Here is a 16,016-nt window from a genome sequence, read left to right as displayed (position 1 = left end):
AGTGCTCCTACCCGTGTGTCGGAAAAATATATATAAATTTATATATATAAATTACATAGGTGAATATACCCTCGATCATAGCAAGATCAAGCCTAAAAGGTAGGGGGGTTAGTGTTTCCCCCTCCTGCTCTGTCAGTCAGGGTTGTTTTAGTGTGTACAGACTTTTTGTGTTTTATAAGTCCCAGCACAAGCGTGGGCATTATGTTAAATGTCTTGTTTTTCCCTTTTTTCTATTTTTGCCTTGGTTTTATTAACTGGGAGATGTCCCAGCCCTTTTTATTCTCTAATCTGATGGTGTGAGAGCATGGGTTTGTACATACATGCAGCATGTGCGTACGAGCGCCAGTAGAATCCACACCAGGAAGGCGCCTTAAAGAAAGTTCCCCGGATAGAAGTAGCCCTAAAACAGTCTCAAAGACATTCGCTGAAGTATGTTCTGTCTGTGTGTGTTTGAGGCCTGAGAAACAAAGCTGTCAGCTGTAAATTGCTAAATAAGAGATGTCAAACTGCTGCTTAGCAGAGTGTGTTTTTTCAAAGCCTGCACTGTAATAGCTCTGGGTGAGGAGAGGAAAGTGTTCACCAGCACACATTGAAATGTCAGGAGAAAGCTTTGTAATTGGCTCTGAGCTTGTGGTTCGGACATTAAATAATAAACTCCTTACAGTACTAAGAGAGTGACCCAGCACCAAGTTATAGATTTGGTTGATTGGGTAAAATTCTTTAGCTGGGATTCATAACCCAAACAGTCACCTTCTTAGATCCTTTTTAGGATTAATACAACAAATAATCAGTTCTTATTAATCTGATGAGGTAACTAATTTGGTGACATAGTTTTGATTTAACACTGAGACTAATTTAATTGGGGTTTGATTTTGTTTGGATAGTTGCATTGCTCTGTGCTTCATTTAGTTTTGTAGTACGATTAGTAGCTTCACTTTGGTGATACAGTTTGTTGGTGTAATAGTTTTAATACAATTTATAAAACTGAAACCAAACAACATTTCTTTCAATAAGCAACAGGGGTCTACAACCTTGAGGATGTGGGCAGATATCAGTGGGTGAACCTAAAAAGCCTAACCAGCTCCATATAATAAGCCTTTGGTTCTCACAGACCTGACAGTCTCTTCCAGTCCTGCGCCTGTGGAGGCTGAATGTGTAAATTCAACAAGCTCACAAAACGGGAGCGTATTTTCCCCACAGTGTGAGGTTCTCACTCTTAACACCAGCAGGAGAATATGCATCCGGAGTCCTTGGTGATGCCAGAGATGCCTTAAAAGAGGCAGGTCCTGTCCCTAGCTGCTGTCCCAGCTAGCAGGCCGACAGCCAGGCCAGAGCAGTGTCGGTGCAATGGCTCCTGCTCACCAATTCCTCCATATATGTATGACCATATCAGGTTTCCTCTTTTTCACAGCATCTAGCTCTCTCTGTGTGTCTTCATTTACATTGACACTGCTCAAGCTGTGGGGAAAAACAAGTCAAGAAAAAGTGTTAGACATAATGCCTGAGAACACAGTCCCTTTGAAGCAGAGTTAGCCGCACACCATTGGTTTCAGTGAAATCATCTCTGGAATGGACACAAAAGACTATTGCAATGAATGTTCAGACATAACTATTTGGGCCCATCTTCTTTCCCCATCCCACACATTTCTGGTCCACACCGGTAGTCACCATCTGCACAGGATTCCCTTTGGAGTCTGACCAGGCCCGTCCTTGCCTGCTGAAGAGGCTGCTGTTGAGTGACGTGCGTAACTCTCGGCCCACTTAGAGGGAGGGAGATGCCAGCATGTGACATTTATAGCAAGCGAGAAAACTGACTTCAGCGAACTTATTTGTTTCTGAATTGTTATTAATCTATAAAGTTATTGTTCTAAATCTAAATCATTTTGAAAGCTGCCATCATGTGTTTTGGTTGTAACATCCCAGAACCAAAGGCGGTGTGGGGGATGTCTAGGACTGTGTAGAAATCTGGACATTGTTTAAATGTATTTGCTATCTCAATGCTCCACAGAACTTACTTCCATTTTTTAATTCCCATCAGTCTTTTATCTTCCTTTATTTCTGGTCCTTTTAGTTCTCTCTCTTTTATAGATTTGCCTTTTCCCCTTCAGGCCATTGATATGGAAATTTCAAAACATTATCTTGTAGCTGTGGATTTAAACCTCCCACCTGGCTGGCTGCGCTGGATTTAAATGCTGCTTAAGCTGAAACCCTAGTAGCTTTTATGCACTAAGAAGATCTTAAAAACAGTTTAAAACTGCCTGACATTGTTCTGGAGGAAAAGGCAGATGTCAGCTGCCTAAGGAGCCAGCTGGACCTTCCAATCCTACCGATATCTGTATGAGCTGCTGACTAGAGACAACCAAGATGAAGAGAGGAGTGAAGGAACTGGGTTGCCATCATAGACAGAAAAAGAAATTAAGCAGAAACAATTAGGTGTCAACTTTGTATCCTTCCCCTCTTTTCCTTTGTCTATCTGTTTGGCTTTGTCCCAGAATTATTTGTTGAAATGGTGGTAAATTATTATTTGAATGCAGGGCTATTTTAATTCAATTGTGAAGCACCCCAGACTTGTATTCTCAGTACTGCTTACTGAGTAAAATAACTGAGATTCTAACATAAAACTACACTGCCTTTGGAGTGCTCAAACAGCCACTTTATTATCCCATGTTTAAGCTTGTCAAACTGCAGAATAATAATTTTTTTCAGGTTGGTGGCTGAAGAAAAAAAAAGAAAAGGTTCATTTTGAACCAAAATCTAAATTTTTCAGGGTTTTGTTGTTGTTGAAAGAAATCAAACAAACAATTTTTTTGGTGCCAAATGAAAATTTATTTGATCTGAAAAAAATGTTGGGTCTTTTTGAGTTTTTCTTTAGTTTCTTTTGAAGTGTTTTTCACCCTCAAAAAACCAATTAATCAAATTAGCTACACAAAACATTCTAAACAAAACATTGTTTCAAAGTGACAAGACAAATCTTTTGTTTAAAAAAAGTCAGCTTTTTATTCTGCCAAAATTATTCACCAAATGCAATCTCCATTTGCAAATATTTTCATCCTGAAACTGCATTTTTCTGCACATTTACTATTTGAGCAAAAAATGTCACCCAGCTCTACTGGTATCACAGCAGTGTATCTCTGTCCCTTTCTCTGCGGGAGGAGACTAGGTTCTGGTTCTTGGGTGCACAGACAATAACACTGTGACCTCAGGAGAAAGAGCTTAAATCACATCACTATGTGCCAGCTTTTCCAAAGAACTCAGCACCCACAACTGGGGCTGGATGTTCAAGGGGACTGAAGTCCCATTTACCCAGGGTGCTGCTGGCTTTTCTGAAAATCTGACCATAGAAGTCACAAGCTACTGCATGCTGAGCACTTTAGAAAGCCTGGCCCCATGTGAAAGGAACACCGGTGAAAGGAGCCCACTGGTAACTTACCCCAGTTTCTGCAGTTTGCAGTTTGGGTGTTTCAGTCCTTCACACAATTGTTTCACACCTGAGTTGTCCATTGTTTTCTCTCCCAGGATCAGCTCTGTCAGTGTCTGGTTGGTGCTGAGCGCAGAGGCGAGATCCCCACAACAAGCAGCTGTGAAATGGCAACCACTCAGTCTGCAGGAGCCAGAGAGATACAAAGATTTATGACTGCTTATTTTTGCCCCATTCACTGGCATCAGCAGTCTTCATTCTAGGCATGCACAGTAAACCACATTGCTCTGAGAGGAGCCTTTGGGATTAGTCATAAATTCCAAGGCCAGAAGGGCCAACTGTGATCATCTGGTCTGACCTGCAGTACAGGACGTCCCCCAAACAATTCCTGTTTGAACTAGAGCAGAGCTTGTCGACAAAAATATTCAATCTTGATTTTAAAATTGCCAGTGACAGAGAATCCACCATAACCCTTGGTAAATTGTCCCAGTGGTTAGCTGCCCTCACGGAACCTTATTTCCAGTCTGAATTTGTCTAGCTTCAACTTCCAGCCATTGGATCCTGTTATACTTTCCTCTGTTAGACTGAAGAGCCCGTTATCGAATATTTGTTCCCCACGTAGGTACTTGTACACTGTGATCATGTCACCCCTTAGCCTTCTCTTTCTTAAGCTAAGTAGATCGAAGTCTGTCACTATAAGGCAGGTTTTCCCATCCTTGCATTATTCTCATGGCTCTTCTCAGGACCCTCTCCAATTTATCAACATCCTTCTTGGACTGTGGGCACCAGAACTAGACACAAGATTCTAGCAGCCGTCACACCAGTGCTAAATACAAAGGTAAAATAACCTTGACTCCTACTCGAGATTCTTCTCTTTATACAACCATTAGCCCTTTTGGCCACAGCATTGCACTGGGAGCTCATGCTTAGCTGATTATCCACCGTACCCCCTCAAGTCTTTTTCAGAGTCACTGCTACCCAGGACAGGGTTCCCCACCCTGTAAGTGTGGCCTACATTCTTTGCTCCTAGAGGTACAAGTTTATATTTGTCTGTACTAAAATGCACATATTGTTCGCTTGCGCCCAATTTCCCAAACAATACAGATTGCTCTGTAGCAGTAATTTGTGCTCTACATCTCTACATTATTTCCCATTTTGCAATGTTTGTGTCATCCGTAAACTTTATCAGTGATACTATGTTGTCTGCCAGGTCATTGATAAAAATGTTAAAAAGCATAGAGCCAAGAACTGTGGTGCCCCCATAGAAACACACCCTCTCGTCTTAAACTCTACAAGCCCCGGAGAATACTTCACCATGAGCAGGTGTTGTGTCAGTTACTATGTGTTCTATATGTGATTGTTCAGATGAGCTGAAGGGACAGGTAGATTGAGGGGCTATTTCTAGTAGGTGGGGTGATCCTAACAATATCCTGTAATGACCTGCTGGTTCTCTACTGGATACCGCCCCCTCTAGAGTGGTAAGAGGAGAAAGGACTAAGCCCTAGCTTAGTCTGGTGGAGGAAGGACCTAGATTAGCATCTCACCAGTAGGGGGCGCTGTGTTAAGCAGAATGACGAGGAAAGAGAAGTGACATCCTGTGGACAGAAGGGATCAGGCTGGGAGAGCGAGATGGCCAGTGTGTGTGGGGGGATGAGCAGCAGGCTGCAGGTAGCAAGGACAGAAAGCCTGGCAGTGGTATCCTGAGAGCCAGGGCAAGGAGGCAGGTGGGAAGGTGAGAGCTGATCAAAGAAGCAGGCTGTGGCTGGCGGGCTGGGAGCAGCAGCACCAGGACATGTGGGGTGGAGCAGCCTGCAAGCAGGAGGTGAGAGGCAATTGCTAAGGCTGGGTGACAGGAGGACAATACACAGGGACCCTGAGGAGACTAGAGACGACAGGACTGAGCTCTGGCCAGTGGGGTCGCAGACAAGCCCTAAATTGTCTGCCATGAGAAAGATGGGTCAGAAATGGCACCGGGTGCTAGCCCACAGCCGGTTCTCAGTGATACACTTTCTGGCTAGGCTGTGTTATCAGTAGCTGGGGTGATACTGCTGATTTGGCCATGCACTGCTACAGGCTGGGAATCGACTAGCTAGGCAGCAGTTTTGCAGAAAAGGACCTAGGGATTACAGTGGATGAGAAGCTGGATATGAGTCAGCAGTGTGCCCTTGTTGCCAAGAAGCCTAACAGCATATTGGGCTAAATTAGTAGGAGCATTGCCAGCAGATTGAGGGAAGTGATTATTCCCCTCTATTTGGCATTGATGAGGCCACATCTGGGCCCGCACTACAGAAAGGATGTGGACAAATTGGAGAGAGTCCAGTGGAGGAAATGAAAATGATTAGGGGCTGGAGCACATGACTTATGAGGAGAAACTGAGGACCTGAGCTTATTTAGTCTGCAGAAGAGAAGAGTGAGGGGGGGATTTGATAGCAGCCTTCAACTACCTGAACGGGGGTTCCAAAGAGAATGGAGCTCAGCTGTTCTCAGTGGTGGCAGATGACAGAACAAGGAGCAATGGTCTCAAGTTGCAGTGAGGGAGGTTTAGGCTGGATATTAGGAAAAACTATTTCACTAGTAGGGTGGTGAAGCACTGGAATGGGTTACCTAGGGAGGTGATGGAATCTCCATCCTTAGAGGTCTTTAAGGCCCAACTTGACCAGCGGCGGCTCCAGGCACCAGCACTCCAAGTGCGTGCCTGGGGTGGCAAGCTGCGGGGGGCAGCCTGCTGGTCCCTGCGAGGGCAGCAGTCAGGCAGCCTTCGGTGGCAAGCCTGCAGGAGGTCCGCCGGTTCCACGGATTTGGCGGCAATTCGGCAGCGGGTACGCCGAAGCTGCAGGACTGGCGGACCTCCCACAGGCATGCCACCGAAGGCTGCCTGCTTGTCATGCTTGGGTCAGCAAAAAAGCTAGAGCTGCCTTTGGGCTGTACAATAGTAATAAGAGATATACACCTATCTTCTAGAACTGGAAGGGACCTTGAAAGGTCATTGAGTCCAGCCCCCTGCCTTCACTAGCAGGACTAAGTACTGATTTTTGCCCCAGACCCTTAAGTGGCCCCCTCAAGTATTGAACTCACAACCATGGGTTTAGCAGGCCCATGCTCAAACCACTGAGCTATCCCTCCTGGCTGGAATGATTTAGTTGGGGTTGGTCCTGCTTTGAGCATAGGGTTGGACTAGATGACCTCCTGAGTTCCCTTCCAACCCTGATATTCTGTGAAATGACAGGTGATGATCGGGGGGAGTCCCAGCCACTTTGTGGGAAACACATTAATGTTGATGTTATTTATTCACATTACTGTTTACAGCCAGTTTGGGAGAACAGAGCCATGTTCAATTTCCTTTTCTTTCCAGCCCTTTTGGGAGAGCAGGAGTGACAGCTCCTGTTCAGGCAGTGTGCACACATGTGGGGTTGTTACTGCCTTAGTGAGTAAAGTCATTGTTTTTCTAACTCCAAAATATGCTGCATTTGTGGTTTGCTAAAAACCACTGGATTCTGCCCTTGGCAGCACCAAGTTCACATCTGGCACTGCTGAGAGACTTCAAGGAGAAGATATTGGCTGTAACCCACCTTCCTACTGCACTGATCCTGGGCCAGGTGGGGGCCAAAACAGCCTCTGGTATAACTTAGAGGAAACTGCAAAACTAAAATTCATTTGCAATTTAACACTATTAATTTGTGCTTGAATAGGGACTGGGAGTGACTGGCTCACTACAGAAGCAACTTTTCCTCTCCTGGAGTTGACACCTCCTCCTCAGTTATTGGGAGTGGACTACATCCACCCTGATCAAATTGGGCCTGTCAACACTGGTTCTCTGCTTGTGAGGTAACTCCCTTCTCTTCATGTGTCAGTGTAATAATCCCTGCATCTGTAATTCTCACTCCATGCATCTGAAGAAGTGGGTTTTTGACCGACAAAAGCTTATGCCCAAACAAATCTGTTAGTTTTTAAGGTGCCACCGGACTCCTTGTTGTTTTTGATAAATAGAGTGTAACTCACAACACCACCATGTCAACAAGCACAGACTAAAGGGAACCAGCTGGTACTTACTGCAGTATCTGTAATTTGCAGTTTGGATGTTTTAATCCTTCACACAGCAGCTGCACTCCTGAATCTCCTAGGTTGTTCCACCTTACGCCGAGCTCTGTCAGGGTCTGGCTGGTGCTGAGAACAGAGGACAGATCCCCACAACAAGCAACTGTGAGATCACAATACCCAGTCTGTAGGATATGAAGATATACAGAGAGAAAAATGATGACTTGTTTATGCCCCATCCTCTGCATTTCCCCTCCTTGATACCTGTGTGTAACTTTAAAGTTAATTCTTAATTTAGAAGCAATACAGAAATCACTTTTAGAAGCAATTACAGAAATACCCCTACAGAATATCAAGGTTGGAAGGGACCTCAGGCAGTCATCTAGTCCAACCCCCTGCTCAAAGCAGGACCAGGACAAGGACCAGGACCAGGCCCCAGGCAGATTTTTGCCCCAGACCTCTAACTGGTCCCCTCAAGGATTGAATTCACAACCCTGGGTTTAGCAGGCCAATGCTCAAACTACTGAGCTATCCCTCTCCCCTATATAAGGCTCTAGACAGGGGTGGGCAAACTACGGCCCATGGGACATTTTAAGCTGGCCCTTGAGGTCTCACTGGGGAGTGGGGTCTGGGGCTTGTCCTGCTCCGGTGCTCTGGCACTCCAGCCAGGGAGCAGATTCAGGGGCCACTCTATGCGGCTCCTGGAAGCCGTGGCATGGCCCCACTCCAGCTGCTGCGCACTCCAATGGCCCCCTCTGATGCTCCAATGGGAGCTGCAGGGGAAGTACCTGCCTGTGTAGGAGCCGGAGGAGGGACATGCTACTGTTTCCAGGAGCCATTTGAGGTAAGCGCCGCCCGGAGCCTGCACCCCTGAGCCTCTCCCCATGCCCCAACCCTCTGCCCCAGCCCTGATCCTCCTTCTGCTCTCTAAAACCCTTGATCCCAGCCCAGAGCACCCGCCTGCACCCTAAACCCCTCATCCCCGGCCCCACGCCCAGCCAGAGCCTGCACCCCTTCCCACACTCAAGCCCCCTGCCCCAGCCCTGATCCCCCTCCTGCCCTCCAAACCCCTTGATCCCAAGCTGGAGCACCCTCCTATACCCCAAACTCTGCATCCCCAGCCCCACCCCAGAGCCCGCACCCTCAGCTGGAGGCTGCACCCCACTCCCCACCTGGAGCCCCCTCCTGCACCCTGAACTCCTCATTTCTGGCCCCACCCCAGAGCCCACACCCTCAATCAGAGCCCTTACCCCCTCCTATACCCCAAACCCAATTTTGTGAACATTCACAGCTGCCATACAATTTATATTCCCAGATGTGGCCCTTGGGCCAAAAAGTTTGTTCACCCCTGCTCTAGACCTCTAGCACACAATTAGTACTACAGCCAAAACCCAAGTAGCACTAAATTAATTATTCTAATAGGAGCTCATCCATCCAACTACAGAAAGCACCTTCCCACCCCTCAACCCTCTCTAAAACCCCATCAAACAGGCTCTTTGCAGCATGCCCAGAAGGTTCCTAAATGTGGAGTATTTTGGACGGGGGGTGGGGGCGGGAAGGACAAGTCCCAGAGCCTTCACAGAGGCCAACCATCCCTTCTCTTTTATAACAAAAAGGGGATCAGCTCAGGTGCCTGTGCTGACTGCAGTTGGGACAATCTGGCCCAGTGCCAGACACAATTCCTCAGATAGGCTGGTTCCAGGCCATTTAGGGCTTTATAGCTCAGAACTAGCCTCTTAAACTCCACCCAGAGACCAATAGGCAACCAGAGAAGATCCTGGAGCCATGTGCTCCCAGCAGGATTCCACGCGCAGTAAGTGACCTAGCGCTGTCTACACTGGGGCTTAGGTCGGCTTAACTAAGTCTCTCGGGGGGGTGGTGTGAATTTTTCACACCCCTGAGCGACATAGCTGGGTCAACCTAACTTTCTAGTATGGACCAAACCGTAGTGAGTAAAATAAACAGAGGATCTACAGAAAATCTCTATGGGGCATGAAGAGGCTCTGTGTGACCCAACTTCTGTCTAGTAAAATATGACAAATCTACAGTGTGATGGGGTCTCTCAGCTGTACGCAGGAGGAGAGTAGGTGCTTTTGGGTGGTCATTAGATGAACCAGTTGGGATTTTTTCAGTGAAATAGTTTTTCCATCAGAAAATGCAGATTAGTCACACACTTTTTGTGGGAATGTCTCGGTGTTGATGGAAGTCCTGTCAGGAAGGTCTTTCCTAGCCAGGCTGGACTGTCAGGGCAAAACTACAGAGAGAGCAAGACTAGAATAGCCAGTAGCCCTGTGGTTGGGGCATTCACCTGGCCTGTGTGAGGCCCAGCTTCGTCTCCTCCCAAATCAGGTAGAGCAGTGACTTTAACCTGTGCTCCCCACACCTCAGGTGAGTGCCCTAACCAGTGGACTATTGGCTAGTTTAGCTTCTCTCTCTCTAAGAAGGTGTTTGTTTCATCACAATACAGAATGGGGGAAAATACTGAGTTTTCACAGGATGGAAAACAGTTTCCCACAGCTGCTAGGAGTACGGATGTTCCAGTAGACAAAGCTCAGGTCACTGTTAATAAGCACAGACTGCAGGAAACCAGCTGTTACTTACACTAGTTTCTGCAGTTTGCAGTCTGGGTGTTTCAGTCCCTCACACAGCAGCCGCACGCCTGAATCCCCCAGTTTGTTATCCGCCAGTTCCAGCTCTGTCAGGCTCTGGCTGGTGCTGAGAATAGTGGAGAGATCCCCACAGCAAGCAGCTGTGAGGCTGCAACTCCCCAACCTACAAGAGACAAATACACAGAGAGGGAAGTGATCACTTGTTTCCTCCCTGTTGGCTGTGGTTCCCTCACTGGTATCGGTGTCTGTCTGGAGAGGGTTTCATTTCCATTCTGGAGGGAGGGAAGGATGGCTCCTGCTACATGTGCCACTAGCCAAATTCTTAGGGGCTAGGGACATCCTAGGTCCTCAGCGAGTAAGGGGTTAATTCTGGCTTCCTTCAATCTGTCCTTGCACAGGTGCTCAGGGAAAGGGCTATAAAAACAGCTGTTGGGGAGCCAGTGGGTGCAGAATGGCTGTGGGTTGAGATGGCTGCAAATCCAGGCTGAGCGAGCCTCAGGCTGGGGTGGTTTATGATTTGATGTGTTTAAGTTGTTTTGCTTTGCTGATTGAGATTTGCTTCTGCTGAAATATCCTTCCTGATTACCAGAGTCTTGCTGCCGTACAGTGCTAGGACCATGGTACCACCCCATACACCTGCTGCTCACGCTGCCTCTTCCCGACTCTCAATAAGACATTTGCTGTTGCAGCTGAGTCTTCAGAGCTATGCTGGCCCTGCAATTTGGCCTGAAACTACCCCTGGGAGGATATATCACGTGGGGTCTTGCAAGGGTCTGTCCTGGGTCCGGTACTGCTCAATATTTTGATTAACAGCTTGAATGATGGAGTAGCAAGTACACTTATAACATCTGCAGATGGCACCAAGCTGGGAGAGGTTACAAACAATTTTAGAAGACAGAATTAGAATTCAAAATGATCTTGATTAATTGGAAAATTGGTCTGAAATTGATAATATTAGATAGAGACATGCAATGTTCTGCAGTTAGCAAGGAAAAATATCAAATGCACAACTTCAAAATGGGGAATAACTGGCTAGGCGGCAGTACTGCAGAACAGGATCTGGGGAATATGAGTAAACAGTGTGATGTATTTTTGAAAAAAAAGCTAATATCACTGTAGGGTGTATTAGCAGGAGAGTCGTAAGTCGGGCATGGGAGGTGATTGTCCCACTCTACCCATCACCAGTGAGGCCTCAGCTGGAGAACTGTGTCCAGTTTGGGGCATCACAGTTCAAGAAAGATGTTGACGACTTAGAGAGTCCAGATGAGAGCAACAAAAGTGAAAAGAGGTTTAGAAAACAAGCTCCACAAGAAAAGGGTGAAAGACTTGGGCATGTTTAGTCTACAAAAGACAAGGCTGAGGGGCAACATGATAACAGTCTTCAACTATGTGAAAAGTTGTTATAAAGAGAACGGTGATCCATTGTTCTCCATGTCCACCAAGGGTAGGACAAGAAGTAATCAGCTGAATCAACAGCAAGGGAGATTTAGGTTGGATATTAGGAAACATTTTCTAAATATAAGGATAGTAAAGCCCTGGAACAAGTTACCTAGGGAGACTGTGGAATCCCTGTCCTTGGAGGTTTTTAAGAACAGGTGAGACAAACACCTGTCAGGGATGGGCTACGTTTACTTAATTCTGCCTCTGCACTGGGGGATGGACTTGCTGATCTCTCAGGGTCCCTTCCAGCTGTACATTTCTAAGGAGTGGGATGGTCCCCCTGAGGTGCAGGGCCTGGGGCTGGTTTCAGCAAAGCTTTACAGTTCGGTAACCCAGCAGCCAGAGCTACCATGCTAGCAGGCACAGTCTGGAGGAGACCAGCCAGTACTTACAGTATTTTCTGCAGTTTGCAGTTGGGATGTCTCAGTCCCTCACACAACACCTGCACGCCTGAATCTCCCAGCTTCGCCCCCCAAAGGTTCAGCTCTGTCAGGGCCTGGCTGGTGCTGAGAGCAGAGGCGAGGAACCCACAACATACAGCTGAGAGTCTGCACCCCTCCAACCTGCATGAAATGAAGAGAGAATGGAAAACGATTCATTTCTGACCCATGCACTGTGTTCCCCTCACAGATGTCTGTGTGAGTCTAGAAATATTTGTTATTGTGGGAGTGCAGGGAGAGATGACAGCGCTGTGGGAAGAGGCCAGGGGGAATAAAAACACAGAAGGCCGTTAGTGTGGATTTCTTCCATGCACGCCTGTCAGGCAGTGTTTAGCCCTCGTTCATGTTGTTGTAACTCTGGATCATCCCTTGCAGTCAATAAAGGCAGACTTGCAAATACAGAGCAGCTGAGAGCACAGTCTGGCCCATTATGTCGGTTACGCAGCACTCCACAAGTGACTGGTCAGTTGAAGTGAAGGGAGGGGGTAGGTTGTGGGGTCACTTTTAGTGGGTTGGGAGGGGGAAGGTCGTGGCTGGAAAATAGTTCAAACATTTTCATTGCTAGCGCTCTGGATCCCTTCTGGTTTAAGCAGATGGAGCCAGAATAAGCTCTCCAGCCCCCAAGTGTTCCCCAGGGCCATGAGCATCCATTACCCGTCCCTTGTAAGAACAGACACCCTTAATCCCAGAAGACAAACTACCTGATCGTTCTCATAACCAACCAACCCCCCACAGTGTTGAGGATACAGCACCTTTTCCCCATTACAGCCTCTGTCTAGCACAACTGGAATCCCCAAACCTCTCAGCCCCCAACCTGCCCGTGAGTGACAGACACAATAGAAATGTGTGACAGTGACTGGAATGTGGAACACCTGGGTCTTGCTTTACACAGCACTGTGACTGAGCAGATTAATGATTTTTAACTAAACGTCTGTTTTTAAGGCTGTTTCTTCCCTGGGTGAATTAAATAAACTAGTTGTTTAAGAAGAAAACTAGAAAAAACCAAGACCTTAGTCCAATGGTAGCCAAAGGACCCTTGCACAGGGCAGCAGCCAGGTTTGGATCAGAGACTTTCAAGTACACAGAACAGACTGCTACCACCTGAGATGGCGTAGTAACTATTTATCCTATGCATGGACCAGCCTGTAGAGAGGAGTTTCCAGTGGGTCACACAGCTATTAACCATACAGCAGTAGAAGGTTGGATGCTATTTGACATTCAGATAGCAGGCAGTTCCCTGTGATGATGTGGTGTGTTGCAGTCAGTGGATATGTGCTGAGTGGACACTGGGATACAGTTACCGGTGTCCTGGGAGTTGTCATTTCCTTGCTTTTAAGGATTTGTGTTGAGCAGGTGCCCCACTCACCCAGCCGTAATCATTTCTAGACAAAGATGTAGTTTGTGGAGTATCCTGGCTTAATGACAACAAATGTAGGAAGGTTTGGGGGGAGGGAGAGAGAGACCAGGAAACGGGGAGCAGGGATATTTGAAGTGGGGTTAATGGTGTGTATAGGGTCCCAGCAGATCCATTTCCACCCTCCCTAACTCCAGCACAAAGGGGCCTGTGTTCTTGGTTCCCACCTGTCAAGTGCTGCTCTGCTCTGCCTGCCCAGCCATGGCTCCTTGGAGCTCTGAAGCTTTGACAGAGACTCTTCTGCTCCCAGTCGTCCCACAGGGTAAGTCCCAAAACTGCATCACACATCACACATGGACCCAGTCTGCTCCCTCTGTGCCACAGCAAACTCCTTCTCCCAGCAGCTCTGCCCTGCGCGGAGGGAGCTGGGCCGCACACTCTTTGGTTTTGGCAGCAGCACCCTTCCTTTTCCTGCTTCTCTTTCCTCCCTCCCCACAGGCCACCTGGACCTGGATGAGAAGTTGCCTGAAAATGGAAATCCCTTCCCACAAAAAAAATTTGCATTTTTGAAAATGTTCTGCCCCAAATTGGGACAAAAATTCAAAGTATTTTATGGGAAAGGACTTCCAGAAAAATTCCATTTGGGGAGAACCAAAATGATTCCCTAGCTGCCTTCCTGGCTCCAGGGCTGCCTGGCTTCCCAGATGCCTGAGAAGAGACTGGATGGGAACCTGGACAGACCAGGAGAGCTGGTTATTGAGCCGAGGACCCAGAAAGCCTAGGGTCCTGCAGTCTCTCCAAACAGAGAGGCTGAAGCTGACTTCTCCATACTTTTTGCCACTGTTGTTGGGTCGTGTGACTGCCAGGTCACTCACTGTGCCTAGTGCGACAGCAGCTGGGAGATGTACATGGATGAAGTTCTGCAGGGTGGTCACCTATTCTAGAATCCTCTTGACTAAGGCAACGTTGAAAACCTGAAAGCGGTTCAGTTCGGCTCTTGACAAGGAAGCTGTCAACTTTTGCAAGCTCCTACATCCCAGGACAAGAAGAGAAGCTGCCTTTACATCCGGGGCTAACACCAAAAGTTCTCAGCTACTCTCCTGTTGCTGTCACCTCTGTCTGGGCAGGGACCCACATCCCTCTTCCTCCTGACCAGGGGTTTGGGCAGCCGCCTTGCAAGTTATTGTGTCTGTCCCAGAAGGTCTGACCAAGAATCCTGCCCCTGCGCTTTGTTTTCTCTCACAGGCTGTGGCCAGTATGTGGCTGCAGCTACAAGTAACCAAATAGCTCTGGCCTTAAACAAACCCTACTATGACCCTGTTTATTTCACTGACACGCTCACTTTCTCCTTTTCCAATGCAGAAGCTCACTGTCCTGCCATGATGGCATCAAAGGAGCTGGGTGCAGATACCCCAACCTAGTAAGCAGGGCCAGTGCAACCATTTAGGCGACCGCTAGGGCACTAGGATTTGGGGGGCGGCATTTTCTTCAGCAGCAACCGTGGCGGCCAGATCTTCAGTCTCCCTGGTTGCCACCGGCATTTAGGCGGAGGGAGCTGGGGCAGGGGAGCACAGGGAGAGCCACCTGCAGCAAGTAAGGGGGGGGGCAGCACGCAAGGGAACTCCCCGCCCCAGCTCACCCCTGCCCTGCCTCCTCCCCGAGCACGCCATGGCTGCTTCACTTCTCCCGCCTCCCAGGCTTGCGGCTCAGGGCGGAGGATGGGGAGCTGTTGCAGGGGGGGCTCCTCAGGGCGGAGGAGGGGAGCTGCCATGGGGGGGAGGGGAGGGAAGGGCGCCTCAGGGCGGGGGCTCAGGGACGGGGGAGGGCGCAAGGTGGAAGTTTTGCCTAGGGCGCGAAACATCCTTGCACCGGCCCTGCTAGTGAGTGACACAAGCTGCCTCCTTCTGAGGCAGCTGTCAATCAGAGTGTGGTGGGTGGTGATGTAGGAGTGATCTGTCACTAACACAGTCTCCAGAGATCCCTTCTCTGCAGCACATTAGATCCAAAGCTGGTGGGGGGTGGGCACTGCACCAGGTTCACAAGGCCATTATTTCACCTTGTGCCCTGCTCCCTACAGTGTATTTCCCCGTGAGTTGTCTAGTCCAGGGGTCCCCAACCTTTTCAGGACCAGGGACCGGTCATGCCTGCGGAGGGAGCGCTCGTCCCGCGGCTCGGGTAGACCTCCCGCAGGCACGCCTGCGGGCGGTCCAGCTAAGCCGCCCGACCAGCGAACTGTCCGCAGTAATGCCTGCGGGAGGTCCACCGGAGTCCCGGGAGCAGCGGACCTCCTGCAGGCATGACTGCGGAGGGAGCGCTCGTCCCGCGGCTCGGGCCAGGACCGCCCAGAGGATTCCGGGGGCGGGGGGGGCTCCCCGCCACGGGCCTTCGGGGCACTTCGGCGGCGGGTCCCGGAACGGAAGGGGCCCCCCGCCGCCGAAGACCGGGCTGCGCTTCGATGGCGGCGGGTCCCGCTTCTCCCCCCCCGCCCGGCCCCGGCCGCCGCTTCTCCCCCCCCCGCCCCGGCTTCTCCATCCCCCCCAGCCCCCGCTTCTGGCCCCGCCCCCGGCCCCGGCTTCTCCCGCCCCCGGCCCCGGCGTCTCTCGGCCCCGGCCCCGGCCTCGGCCTCTTACCGAGCGCGTCGCTGGTAGGGCCTGAGCTCCGTCCTGCTCAGAGCCGCGTGGTGAGGCGGGGCTGGGAGCTCACGCCGAGCGGAGGCAGCT

At 49.2% G+C, this 16,016-nt stretch overlaps 1 long non-coding RNA gene across 1 annotated transcript; it reads right to left on the bottom strand.

Moving 5' to 3' along the window:
- Positions 1-3,511: 3,511 nt before the first annotated feature.
- LOC120394374 lies at positions 3,512-12,060 on the bottom strand. Its single transcript, XR_005592265.1, has 4 exons — positions 11,895-12,060; positions 10,055-10,225; positions 7,469-7,582; positions 3,512-3,601 (listed from the first exon to the last, which is right to left on the bottom strand). It is a non-coding gene; the product is annotated as an uncharacterized LOC120394374 (long non-coding RNA).
- Positions 12,061-16,016: the final 3,956 nt, after the last annotated feature.

This window comes from Mauremys reevesii, unplaced genomic scaffold (genome assembly GCF_016161935.1).
Source record: "Mauremys reevesii isolate NIE-2019 unplaced genomic scaffold, ASM1616193v1 Contig52, whole genome shotgun sequence".
NCBI lineage: Eukaryota > Metazoa > Chordata > Testudines > Geoemydidae > Mauremys > Mauremys reevesii.
The sequence above is the reverse complement of the archived record's forward strand: the minus strand, read 5'-3'. Positions and strand labels throughout refer to the sequence as shown.